Source organism: Nicotiana attenuata, chromosome 9, assembly GCF_001879085.1.
Source record: "Nicotiana attenuata strain UT chromosome 9, NIATTr2, whole genome shotgun sequence".
Taxonomy (NCBI): Eukaryota; Viridiplantae; Streptophyta; class Magnoliopsida; order Solanales; family Solanaceae; genus Nicotiana; species Nicotiana attenuata.
In genome coordinates, this window is record NC_031997.1 from 41996666 (window position 1) to 42012771 (window position 16106).

Consider the following 16106-nt stretch of genomic DNA (forward strand, 5'->3'; position numbering starts at 1 on the left):
CTTTTCTGATTCAGTAGTGTTTGATGTTCTCCTTGCACTGTCGAATCCTTATTGGCTCTGCTTTTCTTTTTTAGGTCTCCCCAAAGACGTTGCTATGAGGCCTCCATCCGGTGATGTGGATGTGCCTCTTGATTCCCCTGCTCCGAGGCAGGGTGATGAAAAGAAGAGAAAAAGGGTCTCGAGTTCCCCGAACTCGGAAAAGAAAAAACCAAAGAGGAGGTCGCGCAAGCCCAAGGGAAGCTCCGGCGCTCTGCCCTCGGACTCAGTCAATCGGCTAAGGGATGATTCCGAAGAAGAAGAGGAAGAAGAAGAAGAAGAAGAAAATCCAAGCTGGTGGCCCGCGTACGGGCATGTGTCACAATACAAGAGGCTTCCAAACCGGCGGGTACTGAAATTGAATAGTCTCGACATGAGGAGGTCAAAGAGAGAGCTCTGGCCGAAGCTCCCGAGCCAGAAGGGGGTGAGTCCACTCCACCCCAAGCTAGGGGGTCGAGAAGGAGACCGAGGCTGACATTCCTCGAGCAGAGGAAATTACCCTAAAATATGCGCTCGGGGCGATTAAGATTACCGGGTCTGCTCAGTTCTCAGATGCCATGATCCATGAGGCCGGTATGTTAGAAGGCTGTTCTTACGAGGGGCCTCAGGGGGCGACAGATATCCACACCTTCTTAGATGGGTTAGAGTCTACTGCCTCAGAGGATGTCACTGGGCTCGGAGACTTGCTGGTGACAAAGAAGGTACCATCGTCGGGAGCCAGTGGGTCTTCCTCGAACCCGAAGTTAGTGGATCGGTTCCTGGACCCGAGTGTTGACCCTGACCGAAAGCGGTCAATACTTTTCTCTATCCCGGAGGGTGCCCGAGTTTTTTCTGCCCCCGTGGGGGTCGCTAGCTACCGTCGATGTTTGGTGACCGAAGAAGATCAGGTAGTGATAGACAAGGTGGAAACGCCCTGCCTATTTAATGAAGCTCAACAAGCATTAAATCGGGTAACTTTGAGTGTCTTTTTTCTTATGCATTTTAAACATGAAGTTGTTAATAATCATAACACCTTCCTTTATGCTTGCAGTCTTTGGTGCTGCACCATGAGACTTTCCTCCAATACCGGGAGGAGTTAAACCATCACGAGGCCGCGGTTTGGAATCTCACTGAAAAAGAGGGACACCTACAAGCTTCTCAGTGATAAACTTAAGGCCGAGTTAGAAGCGGCTCAGAGGAAGCATGCCGAGATGGCCGAGCAGGTAATTCGAGTTCTTCACGATAGTGAAGACGAATCGGACATAGTGGCTAACGATTCGATCCTTCAGGTTCGGTAGAGGCTTGAACAGATTGGGCAGCTCCAGGCACAGGTAGATACGGTACAAGCTGAGGCTAGTTCAAGAAAAATGCGGAACTATTAGCCTAGAAAAAGGAAGCTGTCAAACCACAACTGGAGTCGGCCGAGACTAAGCTCTGGGCTACAAAAGAGAAGACCTTGTTGCAGGCCAAGAAAATCGAGGAGCTCCAATCTCAATTGGACTCGGCTATTTCTGGCAAAGAGAATTTGGCCAAGGAGCTCGAGGCGGCTAAATCAAAGGTGGTTGTGGCCAGGACCGAGGCTGATGCTAAAGTGGCCCGGTACAAGGTTGATGTCGAGGCGATTCAGGAGCAGGCTAAAAGTATGGTGGAGCATGCAAGGTGGCAGCTCGAAAGGAAGCCCTCGAGGGAGTCCATGCTTAGAACTTCGATATACTGGCTGAACTAGAGAATGCCAAAGCCAGGGCCCGGAAGCTGGCCTTTCCTGAGGAAGAGTCCGAGAGCTTAAGCAAGTCTGAATGCGGGGAAGATCCCGAGGATGAAGATGCTGCCTCAAATGAGGACCAGGCCACTTAGGCCTTTATATGTTTTTATTTTTTGCTTTTTTGCATCTTTTTGAGGTCGTTTCGTTCGTTGTAGATTGTTGTATTAGGCCATTCTGGCCTTTGTAAAAAGATTATTGGGTAAATATATATAAGGCTTTCTTTCCCTTTCGGCTTTTAAATTTTTCCTTTGCTTCATTACTTTTATTCACAAAGGCCGGAATGCCTTAGCATAAAATAACTTAGGTTGTAAAAGTTCGAACAAATCTTGCCTTTACATTATTCTGTTTTGAGACGTCTTGGAGGTTTGGTGTTACCAAGAACTTTCTCCCAAAGTAAGTAATTCAGATTATAGTTTGTCGAGGGTAGCCTTTAGAACCTATTATGAAAAAATCTTTCTTTTGTGAAGGCCTATCTTTTGTTGTGATTCTCGGACGTCTCTGAGCCGTGTTAATATGGCCGTAGCCTTTTAGTTCGGGCGTCGTTCAGTGGGCTTGCTTTCCCGAGTTATCCAGGCTTGCCTAAGATAACATTCCCCAAGTGGGTATGGTTGTGGCCTCTAAAATTTGGGGGTTGCCTAATAGGTATTATGCCCCCGGCGTTTAATAGCTCGGTCTGTTCGAGTTTGTTTTCGGACGGCAGTCCCCGAGTGAGGGAGTGATGTAAAGAGAAATTTTTTAAAACATAAGACGATTGCGAGGAAAGTACTTCTCTTTATTCTTGTGCTAAACAGCTATACATGCGTACACGTTTTATACTAGGGCTCGAGCAATCTATTTGGGCACGGTTCGTTTGACCGTTTGGACCTTACAACAAATCCTACATATCGAGACCTTTCCGTTACGAAGTAATTTCCTCGCTAAAGTCGATATCTGAGGCTAATGCCCCCAGTATTCGAGGTTGATTGTAGGGGAACCTCAGATACGGTAAACGCAATCTTCGATACCGATTTGTGATCGGCCTTTGATTCTAAGTTAGCACGATCCGTTGTTGCCTCGTTAAAAACCTTGCCGGAAAACCCATTTGGGACAAAATCGGCCTAAGGAAAAAAGAGTGCAACGCGTGCTTTCAGAACTGAACCCAAACGCTCATTCCTCTCTTCTCTCTCCTAGGTGATTTCTATGGAACTTTAGGGCGGCCATGGTTGCGCCTATCTCTCCCCAGCCTTTGGCTGTGGGTGAGCCATGCCTAAACCCTAAGGAGAGCAACATAAACCCAACAAATACAACTTCATATGCTTGACGCTTATTCTAATTGATAGAAATTAAGGGTCTACCAAACTATATAGAGAATCAGGTTCTCTATTAGTTCCCACGGAACACACACACACACACACTGCAGTAAGTAAATGACACAATGGGGTTTTACGTAGAAAACTCCCAGCTCACGGGATCAAAAACCACGACCTACCCTTGTAGGATTTTAACTTTACTACTGGGAAAACTTTAGATTACAATCTATTGTAACCTAGGAATTAACCTCTTAATCCCTCACTAACTTGTAACAACTCTATCACAAGCCACTTTGTAATAACTCTATTACAAAGACTTACATCTCGACTAACTCTAGCCAAGACACAAACACAAGGGTTTATGATTTGCAAAGATTCTCTACACAATGCTTCTAACTAAGCTAAGTAGGAATTACAAGTAGAGTGCTTTAACAAAGGTACAACACAACTAAGGACATGTAATAACTCGATACAGGGAACTGATCCATTGTTATTTTGTTCTTTGTTCTTGATGTCCTTGAGAGTCACTTGCAAGATTGATAGATGACTTGAGAGAATGAATGATCAGATCTTGAATGTGTAAGTATTTTTTTACCTTTGGTTGATGTTAATAATTCATTTGTGACATCACTTGAATGATTTAAGCAAGTTAGGTAAAGGGCATTCCCCATAAAGTTGACTGCTGCACTATTTCTGCACTGTTGCATGTATGGGCAGCAACTTTACAGTTGGAACGGTTGACTTGTACAGTAACCATGGGAACTGGTAGCTATCTGTTCCCTCTGCTGTTCCTTTGACTCTGAAGAGTTGAATCGTGTCCCTAACTGAAGATTTGTTGTCTTAGGTTCTTGAGGATATGTGTGCAGCAACTCTGAAGAGTTGAATCGTGTCCCCATAAAGTTGACTGATGCACTATTTCTGCACTGTTGCATGTGTGGGCAGCAACTTTACAGTTGGGATAGTTGACTTGTACAGTCACCATGGGAACTGGTAGCTATCTGTTTCCTCTACTGTTCCTTTGACTCTGAAGAGTTGAATCGTGTCCCTAACTGAAGATTTGTTGTCTTAAGTTCTAGAGGATGTGTAACATTTTCCTTATCTGGTTCTTAAAAGTAAGTTTGTTAGATCATCAAAACATAACATGGATACACATATAACCTATCAATTTCCCCCTTTTTGATGATGACAAACTTATAATTTAAGTTCCTCTTAAGAACCAGAATGACATTCGTAATTCTTGTATTCCCCCTGAATCTGTTCCCATCCTTCCCCCTCAATTATTTTTCCCCCTTTTGGCATCATAAAAAGATCAGTAGCATGCCATAAGCAAAAAGAGGTCTAGCTTTAGTTAACTCATGCCACATGTGTGCACACAATCATGACTAAAACAGAGCAAAAGATCAAGGCATACATAGCAAAAGGATGAAACCTTCATTAATTTTGGATAATTAAGAATGGATCAATTCCATTGTTTCCAAACACATCCACAAAATAAAAACAACAAAAACAGAAGTACCAGTCATAAACATCATCAGGACTAAAATAGAAAACAGACACTAAGAACTTGACACTGGAAAGGGGACATTTTCTAGGGGACGTTGGAAGGGGAAAGCTTAGAGGAAGTGGCAAATGTTTTGAGAAGGAGATCCATTCGAGCATTAGCTGACATCTGCTTATTGAGCAGTTTCTCTTTCAGGTTCTCAACCTGTTTCCTGAGGTCGGCATTTTCTTTGGTCAGACGGGCAACCTCTGTGCTTTGAGGGCTGTTGGAACCAGGTGCCTCCTGAAGCTGACTTAGCTGACCCTCAATAATGGCATTCCTTGCCTTCAGCTTCCTTATCTCAGTAGTAGCACTATTTTGGGCGTTGATCAACTGGGAGATATTAGAAGTACTGCCCACCCCTCCGACCTTTTCAATGCATTCACATTACTCTAGGGTGGTCTTGGAGAAGGTTTGCTTACTGGTACCCACCTTAGCTTGTCCTAAAGGAACTTTGAAGAACTCAAACACCTTAGTAAGAAGGAACCCGTAAGGCAGCCCATGACTACCATCCTTGAACTCTGCCACTTTCTGCATGTGTTCTTTCATGATGCCAGGTAGGTTGATAGTTGTGCAACTATCCAGTGCTTCCATGAGAACCAGGTCTGCACGAGATGCAATGGATCTTCTCTCTGCATGAGGGAGAAAGACCTTGTTCACCATTTCAAACAACAATGAGGGCCTTCTTCTGTAGCCGTTCCCCTTACTGAACTGTTGTATCCTTCAAGATAGAATTTCTAAAGTTCGAAGAGCAGGTTCCCTGAACAGAAGACAAACCCTCAGCGGGCACTCCCAAAATACTTCCTAGCACAATAGAGTCATCACAAAATCAACACCATTCACCATCATACAAATGTGATCTTCCTCAACCTTAAAGAAGTTGGCATAAAAGCTGCACACTTCTTCCTTATATACTTTGGGACTGTCACCTGTGAACAGGTGTGTCCACTGTTGAAATTCACAGATCTCCACCAATTGACGCAGGCCATCCATATCCAGAATATTAGGGGAAAATGCACGGTCCCACAACACTTTTTGATTTTTCAGTTTTGCCTTCCCAGCATCCTGGGCATCATCAACCTTGGCCCTTTTGGATGAACCAGGTTCCTCACTGGCATTACCCTTCCTTTTCACTGATTTTCTAGCAGTCTTTCCTTTCTCAGTAGATTTCCCAGACACCTTTTCAACAGACTCTTTTTCAACAGACTCTTTAACTAGATTTTCCACCCTCGGCATTGCTCACACCCATCTCACTCTCTTTCTCAACTGATTTTTCACCATCAACCCTTCTCAACTCCTTTCTAACCACAGAGGACTCCCTTTTGGTCTTTGGAATAGTAATGTTCTTTGAGGACTTACGAACCAAGGAACCAGGTTCCTCTTTGACATCATCATCAACATTCACAACTTGTGCAGGAGGCACTACCTTTTCATTGACAACCTTAGCATCTTTCACCAGTATCCTCTTTTTCTTTTCCATTTTACTTTTTCTTAAAACAAACTCAAATTATTCATTCTTTTGAAACCTCGTGATGGGTCTTTTAGAAGTTGACCCCTGGGGAGGTGCCTTTCTACTCCAAGCACTGATAAATCTCGTTAGAGCCACATTATCATAATCTTCTTCTTCACTATCCTCCTTTTCCTCCTCAGACAAGGATCGCATCTCAAGGACAACTATGGACAAAGGCTCAGCATAAAAGTGAGGAAAGGGAGCAGGATCAATACTGACTTGTAGTGATTGAGAGGAACCAGCGGTTGGCTCCTCTTGGGTGGAGGGATCAGGTCCTCAGTAGGTGCCCCAGTAGTACTGTCCGGTGTTGATGTTTCGATAGGCACCAGTTCCATACTCTCCACTAGTGTACTATTTTCATCCCCCTGAGACTCAGACACACCTTCACCACCCCCAATGATACTTCCCTCAGCAGCTATAGACAACATGTTTTCTATGGCTTCTTGTTCTTGTACCCCTATGGTAAACTCAGAAGTAGGAAAGAGTATTACTTGTAGAATCAAGGCCAGGGGCCATCATTGTCGATTCGGCAGGGATATGACCAACATCTTGTTCCCCCTCAACTTGATCCACCTCAAGAGCAGAGCTTTCTTGCACAGGCATACTAGTGACTTTTGGATTTTCTTCTCTCTCTACAATATGCTGTTCGACCATTGCTTTAGGGGAGGCAGAAAGAGAGGTCAGAGCCACTCCGATGAGAACCAGTACTCGACTGGGTCAGAGAAATGAATGGTTGTGACTCTGATTTAGGGTTTGGACTGGTAGGAGTGGGGAGTGTTGGCTCTAACACTGGTATTTCAACGGGTGAAGACACATTGGGGATGATGATTGGAGAACTTTGGGCTTCCTGACTTTCAGTCATGATGGAGTTTAGTGAGTTGAAGAAGAAGGTGTTTGGTTTGAATAAGGGAAAAGAAGAATTTTGGATTCTTGATGTGGATAGTTGTGAAAGTGACTGATAGAGGTTATTTAATAGGGGTAAGGGACCGGTTAGGAGTGGGTGGCAATTTGGGTAGTCAGCTCGGCTCATAAAGAGGCAATACATTTGGATTCAAACAGCAGAAAGAAAGAAACTAACAATTGATGACGTGGCACCATTTAAGCCATTTAAAAGTTGTGCATGAGAGTACAGAGGAACTACTAACCTGTGTCGAGGGAACCAGGTTCCCGGACAGTTTTTGCAAATGTAAGCCTCATCCTTTGACTAACATGCCATGCATTAGCTGCTTCTTTGCTCTATAATTGTTATGCGCGTCTACCTGTAATGGTATAGAGATGAGTTAGACCGTGCCAGATAACACTTTTTATATATTTTACCTGTACATCTCTTTCATAGCGAATCATCGAGGGACCAGGTCCTTAGCTTGATTTTATCAAACCTAGTGACAAGCGATTCTTTTCAAAATGCTCCCTACTCAGTTCTTTGGTGAAGATATCTGCAATTTGATCTTCTATGCTGCAGAATTTTATGCATATGTGCCCTTTCTCAATATTGTCTCTGAGGAAGTTATGTCGCAAATCAATATGCTTTGTTCTCTTATGTCGAACTGGATATTTTGCCATGTTGAGAGCACTAGTGTTATCACACAGTAAGGGCACACATTCAGAGAACACACCAAAATCTTCTAGTTGCTGCTTGATCCACGGCAGTTGAGCACAGCAAGAGACAGTTGCCACATACTTAGCTTCAGCAGTTGAAAGAGCCACTGAGTTTTGTTTTCTTGTGCCCCATGAGATTTGACACGACCCCACAAAAGTGTGCCATGTAGAATTGCTTTTCCTAATCCACCAGATAACCAGCATAGTCAGCATCAACATACCCTATTAAGTCAAAGTTATCTCCTGAAGGATAGTAGAGAACCAGGTCCTATGTTCCCTTGAGATATCTCAGAATTCTCTTGCAGCCTTGAGATGAGACTCCTTTGGATTGGACTGGAACCTGGCACAAAGTCCCACACTAAAGACAATGTCTGGTCTACTTGCTGTGAGATACAGAAGTGACCCAATAATGCCTCTATACATGGTCTCGTTTACAGGAGAACCAGGTTCATCCATGTCTAGACGAGTGGCTGTAGTAATGGGGGTATCAATGGTTTTTGATCCTTCCATGTCAAATCTCTTCAGCAGCTCCTTGATGTACTTCTGCTGACTTATCATTGTCCCCTTGGGAGTTTTCTTCACTTGTAAACCCAAAAAAAAATTTTAGTTCCTCCATCATGCTTATTTCAAACTCACTCCCCGTGAGTTTTGCAAACTCCTCACACAGAGAATCGTTTGTTGCTCCAAAAATGATGTCATCAACATAGACTTGCACAATGAGCAGGTTCCTTCCTTGTTTCTTCAGAAAATTGGTGTTGTCAATTTTTCCTCTTGTAAAACCATTTTCTAGAAGAAATTTTGACAACCTTTCATACCAAGCGCGGGGAGACTGCTTTAGCCCATGCATAGCCTTGTCTGGTTTAAAGACATGTTTAGGATGCTCAAGATTCTCAAATCCAGGTGGTTGCTTGACGAAGACCTCTTCCTTTAGAAAGCCATTCAGAAATGCACTCTTGACATCCATTTAGAACAATTTGAATTCCATATGAGATGCAAAGGCAATGAGAATTTTGATAGCCTCTATTCGAGCAACTGGAGAAAATTTTTCATCATATTCAATCCCTTCTTCTTGATTGTAGCCTTGAACTACTAGCCTTGCCTTGTTCCTTGTTGTGTTTTCAAACTCATCAAGTTTGTTTCTGAATACCCACCTGGTTCCTATAACAGTTCGGTCAGCAGGTCGTAGAACCAGGTACCACACACTGTTTCTCGCAAATTGATGAAGCTCTTCTTGCATAGCTGTAATCCAGTCTGCATCTTTTAATGCTTCCTTGATATTTTTTGGCTCTATTTGAGAGAGTAAGGCTGATAAGGCAGTGAGCTTCTTATCTTTGATCTGGTTTGAATGCCTGAATTAAGAGGAGTGATTAAGTTTTCAAGGGGGTGTGAACTTTTGTGCTTCTAGTTAGACACCTGAACCTCATTGTGAGAAGGTCAAGAGATTTCTGAGTGTGAACCTTGATTGCTTCTCATCTCAGTATGTCGGGTGCCTTGGACAGCATCGAAAACTATGTTCTCAACTTCAGTTGGTGTGATTGGGGGACCAGGTTCCTCTCCATTAGTTGGAGATATTGTTGCACCATTCTCATTTGAATCTTTGACATGGCTCATCATATTAGCCTTTCCATTTGTCATGTCAATAACTTCACCGGGGACAGTTGACTATTCTCCATCTTGATCACTCTTATCATGTAAATCCTTTCCATATAAATGGTGAGATTCATCAATGATCACATGTATGCTTTCCTCAACACATTGAGTTCTTTTGTTGTATACTTTGTAGGCTTTGCTTTGTGATGAATAGCCTAGAAAGATTCCTTCATCGCTTTTGGCATCAAATTTTCCAACTGCTTCCTTGTCATTGTTGTGAACAAAACATTTACAACTAAATGTTCTTAAATGTGTCAGCTTGGGCTTCCTTCCGTTCAGCAGTTCATATGGTGTTTTGTTCAAAAGGGACCTGATCATGCACCTGTTCACCAAGTAGCATGCAGTGTTGATTGCTTCTGCCCAGAAACCTTTTACAATGCCACTGTCAATCAATATTGTTCTTGCCATGTCTTCAAGAGTCCTATCCTTCCTCTCCACAACACAATTTTGTTGAGATGTTCTTGGAGCTGAATAATTGTGAGTGATGCCATTTTCAGCACAGAATTCGTCGAATATGGCATTATAAAATTCTATTCCATGGTTAGACCTGATATATACTAAATTATGGCTTATCTTCACCTGGATCTTCTTTACAAATGCCACAAACACTTGAAAGGTTTCATCCTTGGTTTTGAGAAACACAGTCCAGGTGTATCTGGAATTATCGTCCACTATAACAAAGATCTACTTCTTTCCTCCTCTACTTGGCAGCCTCATAGGTCCACACAGATCCATATGGAGGAGATCAAGTGGCCTTGAGGTACTGACTTCCTTTTTGGGCTTGAAAGAGGTCTGACTTGCTTTCCTTTTACACATGCATCACACACCTTGTGATCCTTGAAGCTTGACTTGGGCAGACCACGAACCAGGTCCTTCATGACTAATGTGTTCAGCAACGTGAAGCTTGCATGACCCGGCCTTATGTGCCATAGTTTAGCATCATCATCAACAAAACTCAAACAACTAAGATCCCTATTTTTCAAGGACTCAAAGTCAGCAACGTAGATATTTTTGTAACTTTTGGCCACTAACAACACTTCAACTGTCACAAGGTTAGTGATTGTGCCATATCTTTGATACAAATTCCACTTTGTTTCCCGTGTCACAGATTTGGGAAGCACTCGGCAGGCTGTACTTCAACCTGTTCACGTAGTACATATTTTCAATTGAGTGAGAGAGAGAGACTTCCCAATCCTTCCAACTCCCAGAATGTATCCCTTCTTGCCATTTCCAAAGGATACACTCCCTCCGTGCAGCACCTTCTGTGAAAGGAAATCATTTGTACTTCCAGTCATGTGCTTTGAGCAGCCGCTGTCCATGTACAATTATTGGCTGCTCCCTTTCACTATTCCCTACACAAGAAAATCAAGAGTTAGACTTAGGAACCCAAACGAGTTTGAGTCCCTTGTAATGAGGAAAGGGGTGAATGAGGTCTCTTTTGGTCCAAGCAAGCATCACATGTTTTTTATATGAAGGACCAGGTTCTCTAGTAATAGTTACTTTTTCAGCAAAAACTTTATTTTCAGTTGAGACTGAAATTTGGTCTTATAGTTTTCCTTAAAGTGCCCAGTATTACCACAGTGAGTGCAGAGCCAGTTATCAGGTATAGTAACGTAGTTGCTATGAGGGTTGTAGGGAATCTTTTCCCTTTGGAACTCAATTCCCTGCCTGTTTCCCCACTGTTTGTATACATAGTAGTGATTGCATCAGAAGACCAGGTCTACTTAAGAGATTTTTCTAGGTCACTCTTCACTTTATCTAGATCTTCCTGAAGTTGTCTGTTTTTCTCAATCTCGGCACACTAACTAGATTTCACCGGTTTTAACTCATTTTCAAGCTTAAGGTGAGCCTTACTTGCAACTTCCTTTTCTTTTTGAGTGTTCCCAGGCCTATTCTCCCTTATTAGTTCCTCAATTGTTTCCTTTAGGTCTACAACCACTACTAATAAGTCATCTCTCTCATGCTCAATGTTAGCAACTCTTTCAGTTAAAACTTCTTTCTCCTTTTCAACAACTCAATGGTCTCTTTTAGATCAACCACAACAACCACTAGATCATCTCTCTCATATTCTATGTTTGCAATTTTTTTGGTAAGGCATCTTTTTCTTTCTTTAGACTCTCAACGGTTTCTTAAGTCTACCACAACGACTACTAGATCATCTCTCGACTGTTTTGCTTCTCCTAGTTCCATAGTTAATGCATCTTTATCATTTATAAGACTATGATAAGCATCAATTGAAATATTTGCAAAAGACATAAGTTTTTTAGAGAATAAGACTTTAGATTTCTTTGAACATCTAAAAGTTTACCTCATCATTATCATCGTCATCTTCATCATCTTCAGATTTTGCCATCAGGGCAAAGATTGAGTCATACTCAGCTGCTTCACTTTCCACTGCCATCATGGAGCTATCACGTTGATCATCATCTTCTTCTGATTCGCTGGAAGAGTCTCCCCATGCAGCAAGAGCTTGTTTCAAAACATTGTCAGCGATATCTTTTCTCTTGAATCGTTTGTCGGGAACCAGGTTCCTCTTAGTTGCTCTGTTAGTGTTGTGTTTGTACTGATCTTTCTTGAGGAGAGGAAAATCCTTGATGAAGTGTCCTGGCTTACCGCACTTATGACATAGGCCATAACTTTTTGGCTTGCTGGAGCTGCCCCTTTTTGGAATGCCTCCATTTCGGCGAACCATTTTCAGAAACCTTTTTGTCAGGTAGGCCATATCAGCATCCTCACCACCTGAGTCATTGATGTCCGTATTGAGGACTAGGTTCTTCTCTGTTTTGGGCTCTCTTCTCTCATTGCCCTTATTCTTCATCTCATAAGTCTTCAGATTGCCAACAAATTCATCAATAGTCAGCTCCAGCAGATCCTTTGCCTCCGTGATAGCGTTTACTTTGCTTTCTCAGGAACCAGGTAATACACTAAGTATCTTCCTGACGAGTTTGTTCCTGGGATGATCTTCCTAGAGAGTGGAGCTTATTGATGATAGATATGAAGTGAGTGTGCGTATCTTGAATGGACTCATCGTCCTTCATTCTGAAAAGCCCATACTCCGTGGTTAGCATGTCAATCTTAGACTGCTTTACCTGTGTTGTACCTTTATGAGCTATTTGGAGAGATTCCCAGATCTCCTTAGCAGATTGACATGCTAAAATCCTATTGTACTCATCTGGTCCAATACTACAGACGAGGATTTTCTCAGCTCGAAAGTTCTTTTCAATAGTCTTCCGGTCAGCATCATTATATTCCTTTCTAGTTTTAGGAACTGTCACTACGGGGTCTTCAATGGTCTTCTTGGGGACGAAGGGTCCATCTTAGATGATATCCCATAACTCTGAGTCTTCAGCCATGATGAAGTTGTGCATCCTTGTCTTCCACCATCCATAGTATTGGCCGTTGAATCTTGGTGGTCGGTAAGTAGACTGATCTTCTTCGAAGTTTGGCAGAGCATCCATGTGGATCCTTTCTAGGTGTGTGCTTGATAGAGAGAACCCGCTCTGATACCAATTGATAGAAATTAAGGGTCCACCAAACTATATAGAGAACCAGGTTCTCTATTAGTTCCCACAGAACACATACGCACACACTGTAGTAAGTAAATGACACAATAGAAATGTTGATGTAGCTTGTTTGGAAGCTGCAACTGATAATGTTGAGGACCATGATCACGTCTCAACTTCATGGTGATCCTAGTGAAAAGTTCACTTACCAGGCAAAATATATCTCCAAACCTGAGGAGACAGCAGCTGAAATTGAGTTCTCGACAAAATGTCACGAAGACTATCACCAGTCCAAACGGCGTTGAGGTTCTAGCACATGAAGAGGATGCTGGTATCAATTCATCATCATTAGAACATGATAAGATGAAGAAAAAATTGGCACCATGTAATAGCAGTGCTAATGATGAGCGAGACAGTGATATTTTTGCAAGGAAAATTGTTGTTCGACGAAGTGCCCCAAAGGGTAATTTGATTGATACATTAACGGGGGATCAGTCCAGCACTCCTAAATTGTATTTTTACAGTCCACATGTGGAAAAAAACATCAAGGATACTCAGTTTACCATGATGTTGAATGCTAATCCTATGACCAAGCAACCTTTGGTCGCTTTGAATACAACAGTACATGAGGTTCCTTCTCAATCTTTGGAATCGTTTGGTGAGCATGGTAATGAATCCGGGCAGCTCCTACTATCAAAAGGGAATGATTATGATGTGGTAAAAGAGGAAGACAATGCACAAGATCAAAGAGAACTCTTACATAGGGTGATGTTCCAAAGAAAATGTCAGCTGATCAACCTGAGGATGAAGAGGATGATGATGAAGTTGATTTTGAAGATAGTGATGACAAAGAAAGTGAAGGTGTCAGCCCACTTTCAGTGGGTTCACCAACGGCACAAGGTAAAAAAGCAACTCAAACTTCTCATAAGAAACAATTGAGCCCGCTTGAGCCTGTTTTTGTGCCTTCAAGTAAGGCTATGATTACAGCCCATGATAGGGCACTCTTATATGTATTGGACAGTCCAACACCACACAAAATGTGCACTCTCAGCAGGTGTACAAGTGCTACAATCTTCGGGTAAGAACATCAAAACAAATATTATCTCAAACCTCCATTGTTAAACCTAATACCAATGAAGGAGTTGTCATTAGGCAACTCCAAATGCGAGTTGCAAAGAAAAAGGGGGCTGCCCCTACCACGTCAACGAGGTCCAACCGTTCCAAAAAGAAATGATGAATTTTGAATACATATTGAAGAGGTTTGAAGAAGAAGCAAAGAAGATACAAATTGAAGAGTGCACAAGGTTGAAGAAAGAGGGGCAAGACTCAATTTTTTACCTTGTTTTATTTTATCACCTTTTAAGTATCATCATTTGTAATATCATCACATAGTATGTTATAAACTCTATGATGATCATAGAGTACTTAGTTCTTTCTAGTTCGTATTTTCTTCATGCTTGCTAGTAGATGAGGTTTTTTATGCCTCAATAAGATTTGTAAGGTAAGGTCTAGCCCAGTATGTGTGTGCTATATTCCTATGCCTTTGGGAACGTATCCAAGCGGCTATGAGATTATATATCCTCGTGAGACTTTTGCCGGCAGCTACACCATGATCCTCTACATGAGGCTGCCATCATAAGGCAATGAAGGCGCAGAAGAATGTTTATATAGCCGAGGCATAGAGGCAACACTACTGTAGCTTTTGCCCCCTTACTTGTACTCTTCCTATGTGGTTTTTTCTTTTATTATTAATAAAAATAGCCCTAAGCACCTCGCCTAGTGGATTTGCTTTTAACAAAAAAGACCTAAAACTTTGTGCTGCTTCTTGTCGATCACCTGCAAGTGTTAGTCCAAAATAAAAGGAAATGAATGGGGTCGTACCTTAGCGGTAATATCATTTTAGGTGAGTTACATTCCAATTGCTCGGTAGTTGTTCTCCGTTCATCATTTCGAGCTTATAGGATCCTTTCCCGTGACTTCGAGAATCTGGTACGCTCCTTCCCAGTTTGGACCCAAATGAAGTCGATGACTTCCTTCTCCCTGACTTTCTCGTATGCCTAGGCTTCAACCCACTTAGAAAAATAATCAGTCATAAACAAGATAAATTGAGAGTTACATGGTGCCCATGAAAGATGGCCAACAATGTTCATCCCCCACTTCAAGAATGGCGATAGTGACAAGACCGAATGCAGCAGTTCCCCAGGTTGGTGAATCGTCGGAGCATATCTTTGGCATTTGTCAGATTTTCGTACAAACTCCTTCGCATCTTTTTCCATATCAAACCAATAATAGCCGGCTCTGATTACCTTTCAAACTAATGATTCGGCGCCTGAGTGATTTCCGCATATGCCATCGTGGACTTCCCTCAAAACATACTCAGTATCTCCTGATCCCAGACATATTGCTAGCGGGCCATCGAACATTTTTCTAAACAAGGCTCCACCTCAGACAAGCTGAATCGGGCTACCTGTGTGCGTAGGGCCCTCGATTTTTTTGGATCTGAGGGTAATTTCCCGGTCTTCAAATACTCTACGTATCTATTTCTCCAATCCTAAGTAAAGCTTGTGGAGTTAATTTTAGCGAGACCTTCTTCTACTACCGATCTCATGAGTTGTACGACTGCCCCCGAGTTGAGCTCGTTGTCCTCGACCGAAGAGCCTAAGTTCGCAAGTGCCTCGGCCTCACTATTTGGATCTCGATATACGTGCTGCAAATTCCATTCTTTCAATCGATGTAATATTACCTGTAGCTTATCCGAGTACCTTTGCATCCATTCTTTTTTGACTTCGAACATTCCGTTAACCTTATTCACCACAAGGAGGGAGTCACATTTAGCTTCGATCACCTCAGCCCCCAATCTTTTGGCCTGTTTGGGACTTGCAATCATGGACTCATATTCAGCCTTGTTGTTAGTCAATTTCACAGTTCAAATGGATTGTCTAACTATATTACCTGTTGGTGGCTTCAATACGATGCCAAGTTTGGACCCCTTTGCGTTCGATGCACCGTCTGTAAAACGGGTCTAGATTCCCGAAAACATCCCCAAATTTACCAACAACTCTCTTTTAACCTCGGGTATTAGGGCCGGTGTGAAGTCAGCATGAAATCTGCCAAAATTTGTGATTTATGGCAGTTTGGGGGCAATATTCAATATCAGACACGCTGATTTCTACGGCCCATTTGGCCACCTGAGAGTTCGGGTTTATGCATTATATTGTGCAATGGGTAAGTTGTCACA